The sequence below is a fragment of the Hypanus sabinus genome, chromosome 10, assembly GCF_030144855.1.
Source record: "Hypanus sabinus isolate sHypSab1 chromosome 10, sHypSab1.hap1, whole genome shotgun sequence".
In the NCBI taxonomy this organism is placed as follows: domain Eukaryota; kingdom Metazoa; phylum Chordata; class Chondrichthyes; order Myliobatiformes; family Dasyatidae; genus Hypanus; species Hypanus sabinus.
The window spans coordinates 40,330,284-40,351,271 of NC_082715.1; the positions used below are offsets into that span (position 1 = coordinate 40,330,284).

A 20,988-nucleotide genomic window follows, 5' to 3' on the forward strand; every position below is an offset into this window, starting at 1 on the left:
TTACCTCTTTCCCTCAGAGGGCTTTGTACGGTAAAAGTAGTATCTCTGGACACTTTTTGATTGTTAATCAGCATGGGTTAAATAAAACACAAAAGTAAGGTTTAAAATCAGATAAGCCATAATCTTACTGAATGGCGGGATAGGAGTGAGGGCTCATCTGGCAAACTTCTGCTCCTAATTCTGTTGGCCAAATGATTTTCTTTTCTATGTATGTCTCTGGTGTGGTACTTTCCTTACAGAGGACAGCATTCTTCTGTTTTCCAGCAGGTTTTGCTGAACAGCAGTTACAAACAGGAACATGAGGAGACTCATCCCTATACAGTGACAGCACTGGCAGACTGGCCTGAGTTCATTAATTGGTCCCAAAGATTGACTCTGGAAGACTAAAAGTACATTTATTCATTGAGTTGTGAGAGAGGAATTTATGATATTGATTTTGCTAGATAATCCTAATGAAACCTGGGAGTATGCTTGTTGCACAGGGGATTGGAGGGGAAAAAAAACTCCTGGGTTTCTAGCAAATTTATTACTGCATTAATGCAGTGCTCCAGATGATGAAACCTGGATTGTTTTAATAAAATGCAAAATAAGTCAGTGTCCAGGAGGGATTTAATTTTGCAATCAGAGGAAACAATTGTCAGTTTTAATGATCCTCGTTGGAACAATTTGACTACCAGTATAATATCCTTATTTTTATGTTTTTGTCTCTAAATTAACAATGACAGCAGGATTATTTATCAATAGGCTAAAAATGAAATCTTCATTTCCAGTATGGGAGAAATAGTGCAGTTGTCCATAGCTAACAAATGGACTAGACTACAAGCCTGCCGCACAGTCCTTGGGCAAGTGTGACAATAGTCAAAACCCTAACTTCTTTTCATATGTTCATAAGATGAACTTAAGAGTCTTTAAAGAAACATCTAGTGGACCTTTGATATTTGTGTATCTATAATGCCTGTGCTCAACAAGCTGAAGTCACATTGTTTGATAGTATTTCTGAGTGTATTTAGTATATATAGAACCTTTTTGGCATGGTAGAGTAGTGGTTAGCAGAAAACTTTTCAGTACCGGTGACCCGGGTTCATTTCCTGTGTAGGTTTCCTTTCAGTGTTCCAGTTTCTTCCTAACAGTACAAAGAAGTACCAGTTGGTAGGTTAGTTAGTAGGTTGATTAGGCTAGGGTTAAATTGGGGGATTGCTGAGGGGTGAAGCTCAAAGTGAAAGAAGGGCTTATTCTGCTCTATATCTCAATAAATAAACAAATGAACTGAAAAATTTTTAAGTGGGAAGCAGGGCCACCGCGAAGTAGCGGTTACCAATATGAACTCGGTTGCAGTCTGTACTATTGACCACTGGCAAGTTCAGTGAAAGAATGAATGGGATCACAAAGCAAATTAGAATATTAACGAAATACTGGAAATACCAAACAGTTGGATAGCCTCCAGGAAGGGAGAAACAAAACCTGCTTCAGTTAAATTATCTTTCATCAGAATATGCTCCAAAGGTTTGGCCTTATCCCTTTAGAATTCCAATCCTACCAAATTCCCGAGACTTCATTCAGTGTGGAATCTTGCTTCTGCTACCTTAGTGACAATATGCTCCACTGTTGGCCATCTATTAGTAAATATTTCATGATGGTAGAGTCACAGAGTTGAAGAGCAATACATCACAGACACAGGTCTTTTGGCTCAACTTGTCCACGTTGACCACAGTGTCCACCCTGCTAGACCCAATGTCCTACATTTGAAGCTTTCCCTTGACAACCATGAAGCCATAATTTTTCTACTTTGCATGTGAGAATTCCAACCACAACCTTCTATAAAATCATTATTTACAATGTCCCTTTAAGGTGAGTTGGGAGTTAGGGGGCAAAAGTTTAAGGATAACACGAGGGGGCATTTCTTTAGTCAGAGTGTGGTAGCTGTGTGGAATGAGCTTCCAGTAGAAGTGGTCGCGGCAGGTTCGGTATTGTCATTTAAAGTAAGATTGGATAGGTATATGGACAGGAAAGGAATGGAGGGTTATGAGGTGAGTGCGGGCCAGTGGGACTAGGTGAGAGTAAGCATTCGGCACGGACTAGAAGGGCCGAGGTGGTCTGTTTCCGTGCTGAAATTGTTATATGGTTATAAGATGCCATATTTACCCTTATTACATAGCTACTAATGATGAAGCAATGAAAACTGGGGATGCTGAAGAGCCAGATAGGAGATGTCAGAGGGTCATAGGGCCAGGGCAGTTTACACAGATTGCAATGGGAGAAACAGTGGAAAGATTCAAAAACAAGCAATCTAGTTCAGAGATATCAAATGGATTGGTGCACTAGACTTGCTGTGTAGTAAAATGCAGTGCAAACGTATAAAGGATGAAAAATAGAAAGCTGGCCAGTAAGGCATTGGAATTCTTGGGTTCTAATGTAGTGAAGTTAAGGAGAAACACAGATGAGCTGAAAGAGGTCAGTAATATTTGCATATAACTTGAGAAATAATTTATTGGTTGTGTATAGCTTAGGATAGGAAGAGCTTAAGGTGATAAAATATAAAATAAAATTTTATTCACTTATGGTAGAAATATACCACTTTTTGCATTCCCAACATATAATATCTCCATTTGTTCATGTTGAATGCATGAGTCCTTTATCTTCCTTAGGATTATCTTTTTTGTATTACCTCATTCATAATTTCTCTATGTTTGAATTTAGTCACCCTGCACCAAAAATGTAAATCTGCATCATAAACTAGGAATATAACAACCAGGAACCAAAAGGCAACCTAAGTAACATCTCCTTCAATGTTGACCATTGCTCTCTAGTATTTTTCCTTAATTGAACAATTTTTCATGGGAATTATATTGACTCCAATGAGCCTGAACAGAAAACAAGCTGTACAAACTGTCCTTACTGGTAACTCAGAAGAAGCATTAAAAATTTAATGTTGAAAAATAAAAAAAGATGCATATACAAAAAATCAGAGTCTGAGCAGAAATTGCTGGGAGTCCTCAGCATGTCAAGTAATACCTGGAGGGGAAAGAAAAATAAATAATTTTTCAGGTCAATTTATTCAGAATTAGGTTTATAATGTGAAATTTATTGTTCTGCAGTCATAGTATAGTGATTAAAAATTACAAAAAAGTAAATAGTCCTCTCAATCCATCAATATCGTCAGCAAATTTTAGGTTTGTGATGTCCCTCCTCTGCTGACTGTGCCCACATGATCTTCAAGGGCAACACTCATGATCCGTTCCAGGAAGACGTTGAAGAGAGTGGGGGAGAGGAGGCAGCCCTGACGGACTCCTACCGAGGTATGGAACAACTCCCCGATGGTGCCCTGAGCGAGTACTGCACTGGTTGCCTTGGCAAGAAGCTGATGTATTGTATGAATCAGCTTCTGCCCCATGTTGAATTTCTTCATGGCATCATGCCAGACTCTGTCAAATGCCTTCTTGAAGTCTATGAATATGTGGTGGAACTCTCTCTGGTGCTGAAGGTGTTCCTCACAGAGGGTGCGGAGGGTGAGAATCTGCTCAGTGGTGCTTCTGCCCTTACGGAAGCCTGCTTGTTCCTCGGCAATGATGTCTTCTGCCTGAGGTCTCCGTCTGTTCAAGATGATTCTGAGCATTATCTTGCTTATATGGCTGATCAAACTGATGGTACAGTAACTTTGGCAAAGTTGGAGGTTGCCTTTCTTGGGAAGCACAATGATCAGCGACTGAGTCCAAGGTGTCGACCATTCACCTGTCTGCCAGATCTTATTGCAGATGGTGGTAAGCATGTCTATCGTGACCTTTCCTCCATGCTTCAACAGTTCAGCAGGGATGTTTTCAACTCCTGCTGACTTCCCGCACTTCATTGATCATATTGCGGCTTCAACTTCTTCACGCATGATTGGATAGTCATCCTCATTGGAAGATTCCTGTACATTCAGCATGGTTAGATCCCTTTTGCTCTGTTAGTTGTACAGTTCTGAACAGTACTCTGTCCACCTTTTCATTTTTTCCTTTTCTTCTGTGAGACTTTTGCTATTTTTGTCTTGGATGGTGTTCACTTTGGCTTATTTTTCTTTGGTAAGACCTTTCACCATTTGGAATGCCTTCTTTGCGTTGGTGTTGGAGAGGCTGTCTTCAATGTCCGCACATTGTTCAGCTATCCTTCTTTGCCAACCTAGTCAGCCATCTTGACAGTGCCTCCACAAAGTTTGGAATTGAAATAAGTGCTGAGAAAACCAAGCTCATGGCAAACACCAATGGTGCCGTCACAACAGACATCTCAGTCCATGGTCAGAAACTTGAGACAGTGCAACAGTTCAAATACCTGGGGGCAATCATTAGTAATGATGGATCAAGACCAGAAGTCCTGGTAAGAACTGCACAGACAATGACTGCACTGTCCAAACTCAAGACAATATGGAGGGACAGCAACATCAGACTCCTGTGTGCATTGGTATGTTCCATCTTCCTGTACCCATGCGAGACATGGACCCTCACAGCAGCTACAGAGGAAAATACAGGCATTGGAAATGAGATGCTATCGCAACACCTTGGGCATCTCATACTTGGATCACATCACAAATGAGCAAGACCATCCAGCACCACATTGGTCCCCATAAGACCTTCTCACAACGGTGAAGAAAAGAAATCTGAGATGGTATGGTAATGTAACAAGATCCAGTGGCGTTCCAAAGACCATTCTACAAGGAACTGTGGAGGGAAAAGAAGGAGAGGCAGACAGAGGAAAAGATGGACGGACAACATTAATGAATGGACAGGGAAAACTTTTGCGGTGACCCAGGCCCTGGCACACAACCGCGACAGATGGAACAGACTGGTGCAAAGCTTGTCATGACGGCGCCCCAACGACTCCACCAGGAGTTAAAAGCTCAAGCAGAAGAAGAAGAAATAAATAGTGCAAAATAAAAGGATAATGAGTTGGTGTTCATGGGTTCTTGGACCATTCAGAAATCTGATGATGGAGGAGAAGAAGCTGGTCCTAAGTCATTAAATGTAGATTAAAGCTCCTTTACTTCGTCCCCAATGGTAGTAATGAAAAGAAGTCATGTACCAGATGGTGAGGATCCTTAGTGATGCATGCCATCTTCTTGAGGCATCATCTCTTGAAGGTCTCCATGATGGTGGCGAGGCTTTTGTCCATGATGGAGATAGCTGATACCTCGGAAGACTCTTGAGATCCTGTACATTGGAGTGTCCATATCAGGCTATGATGCAGCCAGTCAGAATGTTCTCCACAATACATCTGTAAAAATTTCTAAGAGTCATTGGTGCCACAAAAAATCTTCTCAAATTCCAAACAAAGTAGAGCTGCTGGCATGCCTTATTTGTGACTGTATCAAAATGGTGGGCCCAGGATAGATCATCTGACACTTTGATGGTCAGGAACTTGAAGCTGATCACCCTTTCCACTGCGGATTCCTCAGTGTGGATTAGATGTGTGTTCTCCCGATTTCCCCTTCCTGAAGTCCACAATCAATTGTCAGTCTTGTTGATGGCCAGTGTTGCAACACATTCAACAATATATGTTAATATTCAGCAATGTTATTGTTTGAGAAAGAACAATGTATTGCAACTGCAAACTGGAACTAAGGGACGTTATTTTTTTCATGTTTCTATCTTTTGCACTTATTTATTTTAAACCTGGATTCTGATGTCATTTTTATTTAACAAAGTTATTTAAGAGGTAAAAGAAATGCTGCTGATTAATTTGTTCAGGTTAACCTACTAAATTACATAGCAATCACAAATTCAATTAATTCAGTGGCTTCCATTACTGTAAGTGTCTTGCTCAACATTTATCCTTCTGTCAATATCACTAACAACGGATGGCCTGGGTATTATAATATTCCTGTCTGTGTGCATAAAATGGCTGCTGTCTTTCTATGTTGTAACAATGATGACTACCCTTCAGAACTCTTTCAGTGAATATGAAATGTTTTTAGACAGCCGTACAACTCTGAAGCTTCCCTTGCTATCCCATCAGATTGATTCAAGGCTCAAAGAGAATGTGAAATGTAACACCTTCAAGCTGCATGCAGAAATGGAGTTGGAATGGGCCATGACAGGGATACTCTTCTGCACATTGTCATTCCGCATTTCTTCTTGTTCATTCTCAAACTTAATCACTCCACGACTGGCATCCACCAGGGGCCTAAGTTTCCAATACTCTCTGCCTCTATTTCCATTTTGAAGATACTAACATCCTCAATGAAATTTTGGTAAACTGTCCTAATATTTTATTTGGATCATTGTTAGTTTTTTCTTTGATAACATTCCCATGAGGTGACTTGAAACTTTGCTGCAGTCATAACTGCAATAACTGTAATTGTGTAAAACTGTGTAAACTATGGCATGAATAAGATAGGTAGATAAGATGAGGAGGTTCTGAAGATATATTTTAGGGAGCAACAGGACCTCCAAGGTAACAAACTCTGGATTGATGCATGTGCCACGTGCCAGTAAGAACATAGAACATAGAAATTTACAGCACATTACAGGCCCTTCGGCCCACAATGTTGTGCTGACCATGTAACCTACTCTAGAGACTGCCTAGAATTTCCCTAGCCCATAGTCCTCTATTTTTCTAAGCTCCATCTACCTATCTAAGAGGCTCTTAAAAGACCCTATTGAATCTGTTTCCACCACTGCTGCCAGCATTGCATTCCACACACCCACCACTCTCTGTGTGAAAAACTTACCCCTGACATCCCCTCGGTACCTATTTCTAAGCACCTTAAAACTATGCCCACTCATATTAGCCATTTCAGCCCTGGGAAAAAGCCTCTGGCTATCTACACGATCAATGCCGCTCATCATCTTATACACCTCTATCAGGTCACTCAGTTGCTCCAAGGAAAAAAGGCCAAGTACACTCAACCTATTCTCATAATGTACGCCCTCCAATCCAGGCAACATCCTTATAAATCTCCTCTGCACTCTCTCCATAGTATCCACATCCTTCCTGTAGAGAGGTGACCAGAACTGAACACAGTACACCAAGTGGGGTCTTGTATAGCTGTAACATTATGTCATGGCTCCTGAACACAGTCCCATGGTTCATGAATGCCAACACATCATACGCCTTCTTAACAACACTGTCAACCTGCGCAGCAGCTTTGAGTGTCCTATCGACACAGACTCTAAGATCTCTCAGATCCTCCACACTGCCAAGAGTCTTACCATTTATATTATATTCTGCATTTAAATTTGACCTACCAAAATGAACCACTTCACACTTATCTGGGTTGAAGTCCATTTGCTACTTCTCAGCCCAGTTCTGCATCCTATCAACAACCTCTGACAACCCTACTGTCATGGTCCCTTCTGGCAATCGCCCACCTGGCTATTTACCTCAGGAATTGGGCCTCAATCACCTCGTTCAGTTTCCAATCATTCCCAGGTCCCACTAACTATAAACACCTGCCGTCCATCAGCAAATGCAGTATAAAAACCCTGTGAGCACAACAAAGAGCTGCCAGTTCATTGGTTGACTCTGGTGTGAGTAACCTTGTTTCATGGTTCTTAGGACTGCTAGTTCTAAGTCTAGCATTGCTCCTAGATACTCACTCCATGCTTGGTATGTTAATAATGCCCCCTGACTCTGCCTCCATGTCTGTGTTCTGTACTTGGGTTCATCCACTGCCCTGCTTGTGTAACACCTTCACACTATCCACAACACCCCCAACCTTTGTGTCATCAGCAAATTTACTAACCCTCCCTTCTACTTCTTCATCCAGGTTGTGAGGGTAAGAACAGGATGATTTGACATGTAAATGTGTGGCTGAGGAACTGGTGCAGAGGGCAGGGGTTCAGATTTGTGGATTATTGGCATCTCTTCTGGGGAAGGTTGACCTGTACAAAAGGGATGGGTTATATCGCAATCCAAGGGCGTCCGATATCCTTGCAGCAGGTTGACTGGATTTGTTTGGGAGGATTTAAACTAATTTGTCATGGAGGTTGAGAACTGGAGTGATAGTGCTGAGGACAAGATAGTTGGTATACAAACAAATGCAATGTGTAATGAAACTCCTAGGAAGGAGAGGCTGGTGATAGGACAAAATTGCAGTCAACAGGATGAGTTGTGGTTTGAAAAGGTGGCAAAATCATAAAGGGTGAATACAGAACTGAAGGTGTTATATCTGAATGTGCACAGTATATGAAATAAGATAAATGTCATTGAAGCACATTTGTAGATTGGCATGAATGATGTTGTAGGTATCATGGCTGAGAAAAGATTACAGCCTGGAGCTTAATATCCAAATACAAACTGTATTGGAAGGGAAAAACAAGAAGACAGAGGGGCGGTGTTTTCTGTTGGTAAAGAATGAAATCAAATCATTAGAAGGAGGTGAAATAGGGTCAGAAGGTGTTGAATCATTGTGGATAAAGCCAAGAAACTGCAAAAGTAAAAAGACCCTGATGGGAGTCGTATACTGATCCCCAAACAGTAGTAAGGATGTGGCCTATAAATTACAACAGGAGATAGAAAATGCATGACAAAAGGGCAATGTTACTTAGAATAGTCATGGGGAACTTCAATATGCAGGTAGATTTGGAAAATCAGGTTGGTGCTAGATCCCAAGAGATGGAATTTCTCAAATGCCTACAAGATGGCTTTTTAAAACAGCTCGTGGTTCAGCCCACTAGGGGATCTGCTATTCTGGATTGGGTGTTGTGCAAATGAACTGGACTTGATTAGAGAGCCCTTAGGGAAAATGTGATCAACATATGATCAAATTCACCCTGAACTTTGAGAAGGAGAACCTAAAGTCAGAAGTATCAGTATTACAGTGGAGTAAAGGGAACTACAGAGGCATGAGAGAGGATTTGCCCAGAATTGATTGGAAAGGAACACTGATGGGATGGTGGAAGAGCAGCAATAGCTGGAATTTCTGGAATCAATTTGGAAGGCACAGGATATATAATCCCACAGAGGAAGAAGTATTCCAAAGGCAAGAAGACACAATCGTGACTAACCAGAGAAGTTAAAGCCAACATAAAAGCCTAAGAGAGGGCATATAATAGAGCAAAAGTTAGTGGGAAGATAGATGATTGGGGAGCTTTTAAAAACCAACAGAAGGCAACTAAAAAAGTCATTAAGAAGCTAAAGACAGAGTACAAAGTAAGCTAGTCAATAATATTGAAGAGGATACCAAATGTTTCTTCAGATACATTAAAGTATAAAAGCGAGGTGAGAGTGGATATTGGACCACTGGAAAATGATGCTGAAGCGGTAGTAATGGAGGTCAAGGAAATGGCAGATGAACTGAACAAGTATTTTGCATCAGTCTTCACTGTAGAAGAGTATGGTGGATGCTCCAGGTGTCAGGGGTCATGAAGAATGTGAAGTTACAATTACCAGGGAGACTGAAAGATCTGAATGTAGATAAGTCACCTTGACCAGATGGTGTACACCTAGGGTTCTGAAAGAGGTGGCTGACAAGAAGCAATAGATTCTGGAATGGTTCCGGAAGACTGGAAAATTGCAGATGTCACTCCACTCTTCAAGAAGGGGAAACAGGCAGAAGAAAGGCAACTATATGCCAGTTAGTCTGACCTCAGTAGTTGGGAAGATCTTCAAATCGATTTTTAAGGATGTGGTTTCAGGGTACTTGGAGGCACATGATAAAATAGTCAGCATGGTTTCCTCAAGGGAAAATCTTGCCTGACAAATCTGTTGGAATTCTTTGAAGAAATAACAAACAGGATAGCTTGTGTAGAATCGGTTGATGCTGTGTACTTGGTACTTCAGAAGGCCTTTGATAAGATGACACATATGAGGCTGCTTAACAAGTTAAGAGCTCATGGTATTACAGGAAACATTCTGGCATGGATAAAGCAGTGGCTGATTGGAAGGAAGCCGAGAGCAGGAATAAAGGAAACCTTTTCTGGTTAGCTAATGGTGACTAGTAGTTTTCCACAGGGGTCTGTGTTGGGACTGATTCTTTTTATGTTATATTTCAATGACTTGGATGTTGGTCTTGATGGCTTTGTTGCACAATTTGCAGATTATATGAAGACATGTGGAATTCCAGGTAGTTTTGAGGAAGTAGAGAGGCTACAGAAGGATTTAGACAGATTAAGAGAATGGACAAGGAAATGGCAGATGGAACACTGTCGGAAATGTATGGTCATGCATTTTGGTAGTAGAAATGAAAGGGTTGGCTGTTTTCTAAATGCAGAGAAAATACAAAAAACTGAGATGCAAAGAAACTTTTAAGTCTTTGTGCAGGATTCCCTAAAGGATCATTTGCAGTTTGACTCTGTGGTGAGAAAGGCAAATGCAATGTTAACATCAATTTCAAGAGGACTAGAATATAAAAGCAAGAATGTAATTTTGAGACTTCATAAAGCAGTGATGAGGCTTCACTTGGAATATCGTGAGCAGGTTTGGGCTCCTTATAAGACCATAAGTCGTAGGAGCAGAATTAGGCTATTTGCCCCATCGAGTCTTCCTGCCATTCAATCATGGCTCATCCTTTTTTCCCTCCTCAGCCCCACTCCCTGGCCTTCTCCCTGTAACCTTTGATGTCATGTCCAATCAAGAACCTATCAAGCTCTGTCTTAAATACACCCATTGATGCAGCCTCTACAGGTGCCTATAACAAATTCCACAACTTCACCACCCTCTAGCTAAAGAAATTTCTCTTTATCTATGTTTTATATGCATGTCCCTCTATCCTGAGGCTGCACCCTCTTGTCCTAGACTTCCTCACCATGGGAAACATCCTTTCCATATCTACTCTGTCTATGTCTTTCAACATTCAAAAGGTTTCAGTGAGATCTCCCCTCATCCTTCTAACTACCAGTGAGTACAGACCCAGAGCTATCAAGAAAGGACAGAAAGGTTGTGCTGAAACTTGAGAGTGTTCAAAGGAGGTTCATAAAACTGATTCCAGGATTGAAAGGCTTTTTAGATGAAAGGCATTTGATGGCTCTGGGCCTGTATTCACTCAAATTCGGAAGAATGAGGGATGACCTCATTGAAACCTAACCTTGATAGAGTGGCTGTGGAGAGGATGTTTCCAATGGTGGGAGAGTCAAAGACCAGAGGAGATAGGCTCAGAACAGAGCAGTATCCTTGAAGAAAGGAAATAAGGCATAATTTCTTTAGCCAGAGAGTGGTGAATCTGTGGAATTTGTTGCCACAGGAAGCTGTGGAGGCAAAGTATATTTAAAACAAAGGTTGACAGATTCTTGATTGGTCAGGGCATGAAGGGATATGGTGGTGCAGGGGAGGCAGAAGGTTGAGGCAGTGAGGGAAAAATGAATCAGTCATGATGATGTAGTGGAGCAGACTTTATGGGCCAAATGACCTAATTCTGCTCCTATATCTTATGGTCTTGTCCATTTGATGAAATAGGTGAACTGTAGACAGACAAGTTTGTGATGTTCCTGCCAGACTCTGAAATTTTCTATTTTAATCTTCTGCAGTCACTTAGAATTGATAATGCTTTTCTTTCACTTGAATTTTTTAGGTCCTGAGGTAGCTGATGAGGTCTGCAGATTCTGCCATGAGTAGGGCACATGATTCTTGACAGATGGGGAGGTCAGTAGTTTGAGAGTTGGTGCACTCCTTTGTTCATTCTAAGCTTACTGTTTGGTTCCAGGTAAGTGAGTCCTTGTCCTCAATGCCACTTGTACTGCTCCTTATGCAGCTTTGAGTATGTTGTGCGCAGGAATTCCCTAGAGTGGTGAAGATATAGGACTACTTCAAGGAAACATTCATAACATCCTATAATCTTTTCCTTTGTCTACATTGTAATCCCTTGCAGTGACAATGGAAAACCGAATTTAAGAGTCTGCTATCAAGTGGGTGAACAATATGATCTCTCTATTTGTAGACTAGATGCTGTGGGGGTTGGGATAGGAGATGGCACTGCTATTGGATTTGATGGAATTTCTGATAACAACACTAGCTTGTTATTGTTTATGAAATGTACTGTGGTAAACTATGTATACATGTCTGGACATGCCCCTCTGCTGACTGCTTCTGTGGCTCCTCCCACAGACCCCTGTATAAAGGCGATTGGAGCACTGCTCCTCCCTCAGTCTCCGAGATGTCATGCTCCCCTTTTGCTGCTAATAAAAGCCTATCGTTCACTTCCCGTCTCCGAGAGTTATTGATGGTACATCATATACAAAAGTTCAGTTATTATTGCTGCCCAGTAGACCATGATCTTAGTGCCTAATTTGAGGATTAATCTTCAAGCACACATTTCCTCATGAGGCTAAAGTCTGCTTCTGCTGTGATATAAGAGAAGTAGGCCAGTTTTTCTAGGGTCTTGCTGTAGATCATTGCTGTGGGTGGTGTGTGTAGCAATGGCAGTTTAGTAAAGGGACCATTGTTTTGCAGAGAGTGAGCAATTTCAAGTTCCTAGGTGTCAATATTTCTGAGGAACTAACCTGGACCCAACATTGACACAGCTCAAGGAAGGCATGACAGTATCTAGATTTCATTAGGAGTCTGAGGAGATTTGGTATGTCACCTAAAACTCTCACAAATTTCTACAGATGTACTATGAAGAGCATTCTGACTGGCTGCATCACCCTCTGGTATTGGGTGGGGGGGGGGCAGGGGATCTACTGCACAGGACTGAAGAAAGCTGCAGAGAGTTGAAAACTTAGCTCCATCGTGGGCACTAGCCTCCGTAGTATCCAGGACGACTTCAAGAAGTGATGCTTCAAAAAATGGGATGTCCATTATTGAGGACCCCTACCACCCAGCTTATGCCCTCTTCTCACTGTTACTATCAGGAACTAAGTACAGGAGCCTGAAGGCACACGCTCAACAATTCAGGAACAGCTTCTTCCCCTCTGCCATCCAATTTCTGAATGGTCATTGAAGCCATTAACACTACCTCACTACTTTTTTATTTCTGCATTTTGCGCTACTTATTTAACTCATCTATTCACTGTGAATTATACTTTTTTGCTGTTTTGTTTATTGCATTGTACTGCTGCCACAAATCACACAGATTTCTCAACATATGCCAATGATATTAAACCTGATTCTGAGATATTAAATATACTGTATGCCCTATGCTCTCAGATGCTTGTGTAGATGAATCAATGTTAATTTAAAATAAGTTTATACAGTTGAAGTCAGAAGTTTACATACACCTTAGCCAAATACATTTAAACTCAGTTTTTCACAATTCCTGACATTTAATCCTAGAAAACTTTCCCTGTCTGAGGTCAGTTAGGATCTGTGGGTAGAACTGAAAAAGTGTATGACAGCAAGGAGGACCGACTCAGTTACACCAGTTCTGTCTGGAGGAATGGAACAAAATTCCAGCAACTTACCATGAGAAGCTTGTGGAAGGCTACCCAAAATGTTTGACCCAAGTTAAACAATTTAAAGGCAATGCTACCAAATACTAACAAAGTGCATGTAAACTTCTGACCCACTGGGAAAGTGATGAAAGAAATAAAAGCTGAAATAAATCATTCTCTCTACTATTATTCTGACATTTCACATTCTTAAAATAAAGTAGTGATCCTAACTGACCTCAGACACAGAATGTTTTCTAGGATTAAGTGTCAAGAATTGTGAAAAACTGAGTTTAAATGTATTTGGCTAAGGTTTATGTAAACTTCTGACTTTAACTGTACCTTCTGTGTTAACATAGAGCAGGAATAAGATAAGGCTGAATTCTGAGACCGGTCAAATTTTGAAAGGGTTCCCCATGGACCACTTAATTGATTCTCTGCTACATCCTCTTCACAGAACAATGGCAATGACAGAAACATTGACACAAGAAAATCAATGATGATGGTCTCTAGGTCACCGCATAACTGAACTGTTCCCACAACTGACTCACTTTCAAGGACTCTTCACATCATGTTCTCGATATTTATTGTTGTTATTTTTTCTTTATTTTTTATTTGTGCGGCTTGTTGTCTTTTGCACACTGCTTGTTTGTCCGTCCTGTTGTGTGTGGTCTTCCATTGATTCTATGTGTTTCTTGTATTTACTGTGAATGCCCACAATAAAATGAATCTTAGGATTGTATATGGTGACACATATGTACTTTGGTAAGAAATTTACTTCGAACGTTGGCAAAGATATTATATCTCAGTCAGCACTTCACAACCTGATTACTTTCAAAACTGAAAGCCAAAATTGTTCACAATATCTGGATTACCCTGAAGTCTCCATATTTAATGTCAGTTTATTGATGGAACCAGGTATAAGATAGAGGAGCAGAATTAGGCCATTTAGGTATGGTTTGATTACAATGATCAGAATTCCAGAAGTGAATTAACTGCAAAAAAAAAGGGCTCTTAGAATGAAAAACACCAGGCCTCAAGGGAAAAGTTAAGGTTCTACATACATGCTTTTGAAAGCCGAATTATAAAACTGGTTTCCTTGAGAACTGCCATTGGGAGGAAAGAGTGCTGCAGGTCCAGCTGCTTACTGAATTCCATGTTAAAATACTTCAGTTCAAAGCCATCTATGGGACCAAACACCACCTAACTGAGAGCCCAGGGCAGTGACAAACTTATCAAAGACACCAGGCTGTCAGTTTCAACTGAAAGAAAACTCCTCAACCTTGTTTTCTTGTCCTTGATATGAGTAATATTGTTTCCATTTTAAAGCAGCTCATCTGGTCCAGACTACATGAGGGTGAACCCACAGAAAACATCAGACAAAGACAGGGTACCTGGTCGAGTACTAGACCTGATATCTTTATCATCTCACTTCAGCTGTCTGAGGTACCCACCTGCATCAAGCAGCCTTTAATTATACCAGTGCTAAAAAGAACATGGTAATCTGCCTCAATAACTATCTTCCAGTAGCATTCATATACACTGTGATGAAGTGCTTTCAGAGATTGGTGATGAAACATATCAACTCTTGCCTGAGAAGTAACTTGGATCTGTTTCAGGTCAACTGCAGATGCCCTTTCATTGGCTCTTCACTCAGTCTTGGAACATCTGGACAGCAAAGGTGCATACATCAGGATGCTCTTCATTGACTACAGCTTGCTATCAATACTATCATCCCCTCAAATCTAATCAATAAGCTTCAAGACCTTGGACTCAATATCTCCTTGTGGAACTGGATGCTTGATTTTTTTTTCCTCACTTGCAGACCCCAGAAAGTTTAGATTAGCAACAATGTCTCCACAATCTCCCTGAAAATCTAGCCGCGTGGTGCCACAACAACAACCTCTTACTCAATGTCAGCAAGACCAAGGAGCTGATTAGTGACTTCAGGATTAGGAAACCGTAGGTCCATGAGCCAGTCCTCGTCAGGGGATCAGAGGTGGAAAGGGTCAGCAATTTTGAATTCCTTGATGTTATCATTTCAGAGGATATTGATCTGTCATGGGTCCAACACATGTGCCACTACAAAGAAAGCACAGCACTGCCTCCATTTCCTTAGAAGTTTGTGAAGATTTGGTATGACGCCTAAACTTTTGACAAACTTCTAAGGAAGTGTGGTGGAGATTATATTGACTGGCTGCATCAGACTAGTATGGAAACACCAATGCCCTTGAACATAACATCTTACAAAAAGTAGTGGATATGGCCCAGTCCATCATGGATGAAATCCTCCCCACCATTGAGCACATCTACATGGAACACTGTCGCAGGAAAGCAGGGACCCTTACCATCTAGGTCATTCTCTCTTCTTACTGCTGCCACTGGGAAGAAGGTACAGGAGCCTCAGGACCTACACCACCAGGTTTAGGAACAGTTATTACCCCTCAGCCATCAGGTTCTTGAACCAAAGGGAATAACTTCTCACTTGCCCCATCATTGAAATGTTCCCACAACTGTGGATTCCCTTTCAAATTCTCTTCATCTCATGTTCTCTATTTATTGCTTATTTGTTTATTATTTATTTTTCTCTTTCTGTTTCTATTGCGTAGCTTTGTAATTTTTTTTTTGCATATTGGTTAGTGTGGTCTTTAACTGATTCTATTGTGTTTCTTGTATTTACTGTGAATGCCCACAAGAAAATGAATCTCAGGTTTGTATATGATGGCATATATATACTTTGATAATAAATTTACTTTGTATTTGTCAAAATCTCTAAAAGGATGATGTGCAGCTGAAAGGCTGCAAATCCTCTGGACCAGAGGATATGCCCACTGAAATTATAAAATTTTTCATGGGTTTGACATGTGACTGATGCAGTTGTTGGTGACGTGTGTTGATGCCTGACCTCCGCTAGTTTCTATATGACTCTGCATTGAGTGACTGTGTAGATTACTACAGGATTCCCCAGTTCCCTACCCCATTCCACTGACATGTAGGTTAGTTGGTTAATTAATTGATCCAAGTTTTAGAATCTGGGTGAAGTTGAAAGGAATCTGGAGAAATGAAATTGTGATTCATATAGGATTAGTATAAATAGTTAACGCACATAAAATGTTGGAGGAACTCAACAAGTTCAGTAGCATCTGTGCATTGGAATAAAGAGCCAACATTTCAGACTGAGACCCTTCAACAGGACTGGGAAGGAAATGGGCAGAAGCCAGAATAAAAGGTTCGGAGGGGAGAGAGGGAAACGAGTACAAGTTGGCAGTGATAGGTGAGAGCAGGTGAAGGGGAGGAGGGGCAAAGGAAGAAATAAGTTGGGAGGGAATTCAATAGAAGTAGTAAAGGGCTGAAGAAGAAGGAATCTAGTAAGAGAGGATAGGAAGAAAGGAAAGGAGGAAGGAAATCAGAGAGGTAATGGACAAGTGAGCAGAAGAGAAGGGGCAAGAGGGAAACCTGAAAGTGGAATGGAAAAAGAGAGGGGGAGAAGAAATTTTCGTACAAATGGGTGCTTAGTGCTCAGGAAGGGTACAGTGGACTAACAAGCCTTGTGCTGTTCTGTTTGACTCTCTGACTCGAGGAGTCCTGGAGAGAAATTCACAACCTCACATCCTAAATCCAGAAGGAGGAGCTCATTTCTAGTAACCTTAGAGACACCATACTTGGCTTGTGATAACCACCAGAGTTTTCTTTGCTGTCTGACACAGGAAGTACCTTCGCCAGTATCCTCTGCCATGTATCCTTCCACCAGTTAAGAGCTGTTCTTTCAAATATTCATCGATAAGCACAATGGACAATATTTTTACTGCATTTTAATTCCAGAAGAGAATCACCACAGTGAGTAGCCTATTAAATAGGAATGAGCTGCACTAAATCAATAAAGACAATAGACTTGGAACAAGCTACACGTCAATTTTCTCATTGCACCCAAAGGGTTAAACTTAATAGCATTAAAGAGTTTGAGAGTTTCTGTTTGCATACAGTAAATCAAAATATATATTTATAGAACATTGACTACTGAATATAGCTGCTTTAATTATTTTAAGGTACATTGGGAAATGAGTTTAATCTCTGTGAGCCATCATGAATATGAATGGGGTTAATCATTTCCTCAAATCCTCTGAAGGCCGAGCATCTGTACTGCTGAAGCTGAATCAGCAGTTCATATGCTCAGTCATCAGAGATGTTTACATTGCTTTGTCGGCTGTATGGTTGTCATGCCAACCAATCAATTCCAGCCAATTCTGCTTCTCTTATATATACACAGAAAGACAGACCTGCCATAATCGCTCTTCACTTCTTCAACCTTTACTCTGGCTGTACTTCCCCTTAACTTTTACTTTTAACTTCACCTTAACCTTTACTCTGGCTGTACTTACCATAACCTTCACCCTGTGCTCCCTCAAATTGTCCAATCTGGATTCTTAATCTTCTGCAACACATACAAAATGCTGGAGGGACTCAGCAGGTCAGGCAGCATCTGTGGTAATGAACAAACAGTCGACGTTTTGGGCCGAGATCCTTCCTCTTAATCAGAATTGGGTTTAATATCAACGGCATATGTCATGAAATTCATTAACTTAGCAGCAGTACAATGCAATACATGGTAAGTATAGTATAAATAAGTAGAATAAATAAATAAATTACAGTATATAAAATCATTAAATTTAAAAACAATAGTTCAAAAACAGAAATTTGCAGTGAGATGGTGTTCATGAGTTTAGTGCCCATTTAGAAATTAGATGGCAGAGGGGAAGAAGCTGTTCCTAACTCACTGAGTGTGTACCTCACCACAATGAAGAACAAGTAAAGTTACAAAGTGGCTTGACACCTTCTCGCAAAATGCCAGAGAACACGTCCCCTCTGGGGATTGGACTCAGTGCCAGAAGAGGGTAGTGGTTAGCTTAATGCTCTTACAATGTCAGCACCCTGGGTCCAATTCCCACCGGTGTCTGCAAGGAGTTTTTACATTCTCCCCTAATGACTGCGTGGATTCCTCAGGATGCTTCAGAGGTAGATTTCATCATCACTTTCAGTGCACCAGCACAGCCTTTGGCCAGCTGAGGAAAAAAATGTTTGAAGATAAAGACCTTTGGAGTTTGATTCTGACCTTGGGCGCTCTCTGTGTGGAGGTTGTGTGTTGTCTGTATGACCAGATGCATTTCCTCCAGGTGCTCCAGTATTCCCACAGCCCAAAGACACGTAACTGATTGGTTCATTGACCACTGTATTTTACCCCCACTGTATAGGTGAGTGGTAGATTCTGGTAGGAGTAGAGGGAATCTTGGAAGGAGAGGTTACAGGGAAAATTAGTGGGGCTAACTGTTTTGTAAGCTGACAAAGAGTTGTTGAGCCAAAATGGCCTCCTCCTATGCCATAAGGGAAAATGTAATATGCCATCTCAAATCCAGCATAGGGCTCATGGTCTACTGGGCAGCAGTGATCTTAATGCACTAGAGACCTGGACTTCTCTCAACAAGCTCACAAAGCACTGAAGATTTGCCACCAGTACTTTTCTGTCTGTTCATAAATATGTTATGATCCCATGATTGAGTCTCTAAACTCCATCAGAGTAAACAATTCAAATATGTTCTCCAAGCCTTCTTAGAAGATAATGACATTTCTGCTGTCCCTCTGTGCTCCCTTTCAAAAATGATGAAGATTCAGGATTCCAGTGCTAAGACCTCTGTTATTTGTGATATATACCTGTATATATGGATATGCAAAGTGCAGAGAAATATTGGAATGCAAGTCCATAGCTCCCTGAAAGTGGCAACACAAGTAGATAGGGTGGTAACTAAGGTGTACAGAATATAAGTGAAGGCATCAGTCAAGGCATTAAGTATAAAAGTCAGGAAGTAATGTTTCAACAGTATAAAACATTTTGCGTATTGTGTGCAGTTCTGGTTGCTACTTCACAGGAACCATGTGGAATCTTTGAAGAGGTTCACCAGGATGTTAGCTGGGTTGAAGAGTAGTAGCTACAAGGAGAGGTTGAACAGACTTAGATTTTCTCAGGAACTTTGGAGATCGAGAAATGGTCTAATTAGAATTTTATAAAAGTATGAGAGGTATTATAGGGTAGATAGTCTTTATCCCAGGGTGAAAATGTCAAATAACTTTAATGGGAGAGTACTTCAAAGGAGATGTATGTATAAAAGTGGTAGGTGCCTGAAATGTGCTGCCAGAGGAAGTGGTGAAAGCAGATACAATTGAAATTCTTCAGAGGCATGTAGACAAGCACGTGAACTGGCAGGGGAGCTGTGACATTGAACACATGCAGGAAGGTGGGATTTGTTTAAATTGGCAGAATGGTCAGCATAGACATCATGAGCTGAAAGGCCTTTCCTTTATTGAACTTGTCACTCCTAAACAGCCAGCACTTCCACCTCATATCTGGCACAGTGCACAGATCCCTTGTTGGTCTTAATTGCTCCCTCGGAACCCAAAGGGCTGAACTGGAAGCAAATCATCATAAACCATGAGGGACTCTCTCAGAAGATAAATTAACATTTTACTTTGACTCCCAAAGTGCATTTACTATGCATAATTCCCTTTATAATTCCCCCAATTACTGTCATCAGGAGATCACACTCATTTTATTTGACTTCCACATGTACTCATTCAAAAAGCTGGAGGTCAAAGGGCAGATCCTATCTTTTGTAATGGTGGAGCACTTGAGCCCCAAGAAAATGCTCCAGATATACCAGGCCCACAACTACATGGTCTTTGAATGGGCTGAACCTAGTGTAAATGAGCATGGTAAATGTTTCAGTTATTTCGCCGTATGCTTATTGCTTATTAGTCTGTAAGGAGTTTTTGTTTATCATTTCAAATTATGTTGATCAATTTGAATGTTTTTGTATATACAGTGTACCTCTGATCAGTAGAAGCATTATAAACCAGACGAATAGCAAAGAGGGCATTCCAGGATCAAACCCCAGCGCAATAGCACTAAATGTCCATTGATAAAGGGTCAATTAACCAGACTTTTGAAATGTTAGAGAAATTATAGGGGTGGGACAGGTGTGAACCATCAGTAACAAGTCTAGACAGTAAGTCACGCCCAACCACTTTTCCAACTGGTGTTGGAATTTGTGCTGCACTTCCTGCTGTTTTTCCTTTCATCTGCAAACTACCCTGCGGAACATGAAGAGCCAAATTTCAGCTGCATGCAAAATTGCATTTTGACAAGCAAATTATTACAAATATTTTTTAAAGATTTTGTGACATTGAAAGGTACATAAAAGATCCATAAAGTTCTATAAGGAAGTTCATCAAATCTCTGGTCCTTTAAAAAATATATATGTCAAATTCTGAACTGAAGATATTTTAATAGCTGTAGACTAGTGCCTGGGGAGACTTCATAAGTGGACAAACAAGAAAATAGTTGTTAGAAACATAGAAAACCTATGGCACAATACAAGCGCTTTGGCCCACAAAGCTGTACCGAACATGTCCTTACCTTAGAAATTACCTAGGTTACCCATAGCCCTCTATTTTTCTGAGCTCCATGTACCTGTCCAGGAGTCTCTTGAAAGTCCCTATCACATCTGCCTCTACCACCCTCGCTGGCAGCCCATTCCACACAGTCACCACTCTCTGCACCACTGTGCCTACTTCTAAGCACCTGAAATCTGTGCCCTCTTGTGGCAGCCATTTCAGCCCTGGGAAAAAGCCTCTGACTATCCACATGATCAATGACTCTCATCAT

At 40.9% G+C, this 20,988-nt stretch overlaps 1 protein-coding gene across 11 annotated transcripts in view; it reads right to left on the reverse strand.

The window, feature by feature from the left end:
- Positions 1 to 20,988, reverse strand: part of LOC132400604 (uncharacterized) — a 261,413-nt gene that overhangs the window by 110,424 nt on the left and 130,001 nt on the right. The gene's annotated exons all lie outside the window — the stretch shown is intronic.